General features: G+C 38.8%; 1 long non-coding RNA gene across 1 annotated transcript; it reads right to left on the bottom strand.

The window, feature by feature from the left end:
* Positions 1-231: 231 nt before the first annotated feature.
* Positions 232-1,290, bottom strand: LOC103375525 (uncharacterized). The gene is made up of 2 exons (XR_521218.1): positions 1,119-1,290; positions 232-670 (listed from the first exon to the last, which is right to left on the bottom strand). It is a non-coding gene; the product is annotated as an uncharacterized LOC103375525 (long non-coding RNA).
* Positions 1,291-1,625: the final 335 nt, after the last annotated feature.

Genomic DNA, 1,625 nt, shown 5'->3' with positions numbered 1-1,625 from the left:
CTTTGATGAAAGTAATAAAAACTTCTCTCTCTCATTATTCTGGTGTTCAGCAAATAGAAATAATGTTGGTAATCCTAACTGACCTGAAACAGGAAGAGTTTAGTCTGAGGTTTTATGTCTTTTTATACAGTGGATGGAAACTTCTGGTTTTGTAGCACTTGCTTAGAGGTGGGCCAAATGCAAAGCTAGGTGGTTAACTAGGTTCTGGAGGAGTGAATAAAGAGCAAGATATATATTTGCAATAGACAACAGCCGGCAGATTTATTGCAGTATAACAAGACTAACAACAAATATTAATACTGTGCCATATAAACAATTAGAAAAACAACAAAATAAAATAGCGTCTCTTTGGATAGAAACACAGCAGCAAAAGGAAATGCACAATGTCCTTAGAGATTTATTTAGTTTGTGATGTTCAGGTCCTTCCTTGGGTCACTATTTGTTAGCGTGTTTTCTGTCTCTCTACCCGGGTAGGATAAATGTGTGTTATTGTCATCGTCCCTTATCTGTGAATCCTTTGAAATCAACGAAGTGGAGTCTTCAGAATAGAGGTTGAAACAGCTGGCCACACTGATTCAAACATCCATCTATGGTAGTCCTCAATGGGTCTGGCTCGCCATTGCGTTCAGTAGAAATTTTACAGGCGTCTAATCCAGTCACAAAAACCAGTCTGCACATACAGTACAAAGCAAATCAGTAGAAATCATCACAAAATGTTTCTATTCCATATTTATCTAAATGAATGAGATCTCATCAAATTCCAAAATCCATGTTCTTAGTTGGTTCTTTTACACTGGTTTTAACAGGTTGTTCAATGCACTTTTGAGAGTATTTTACTCGAAAAATAAATTACTTTGTACTGTAAAATTCACAGAATCCTTAACATACCATATTTAACATTCAATTACTAAACCAACAACAGTTGTTGTAACATACACATCACGAACAAACGATGTGTAAATACATTTAAACACAACATTTCAAAACCCTCAATACTTCAGGAATTTACTCCAACTGGTTTTAGCTCATTTCAACTCAATACATACGGACATAAATACACTACGTAGCACAAGCTAGAGGCTCGCTACGCTATTAGCTTAGTTAGCTGCTTAACTCACCGGAGTATCGAACACCACCTGACTCGTTTACCACCGGAGCAACGCACTGTCAAAATGTAAACACAATCGGCAGATTCTTATCTCTCTCTCTCAATTATTCAGCTAACTTATCAAGTTTATCTCTCCTTTTCTATCGTTCTGTTCTGAGCAGCTTAACTTCTGCTTGTTCTCGTCTCTCCGCGCACGGTCTGCGTCGCTGCACCGTCTGCTCAGAAGAGCTGCGCAGAAGATCAAACAATCCGACGATAGGGAATTAACCCTTTAGTGGCCATGCCGTTTTTTGCTGGTTACAGCTTCAACTGTAATTCAGTACTCAAAATATATTTTAAGTGTAGTCAGCCTTTGAGATCGTGAGTCCTACACTTTAGTGATCATCCGTTGCAGGAGGGGGCGCTGTCTCAAAGAAAAGGCTCTAAACATGCGACTGTAGAAGTGCATATAAATCATAGACTGTATAAAAGATGGACGTAGCAACCGGCCCTGAAAAATGAAGCCAACCCGGAAGTG

Source organism: Stegastes partitus, unplaced genomic scaffold, assembly GCF_000690725.1.
Source record: "Stegastes partitus isolate 25-593 unplaced genomic scaffold, Stegastes_partitus-1.0.2 Scaffold2649, whole genome shotgun sequence".
NCBI lineage: Eukaryota > Metazoa > Chordata > Actinopteri > Pomacentridae > Stegastes > Stegastes partitus.
The sequence above is the reverse complement of the archived record's forward strand: the minus strand, read 5'-3'. Positions and strand labels throughout refer to the sequence as shown.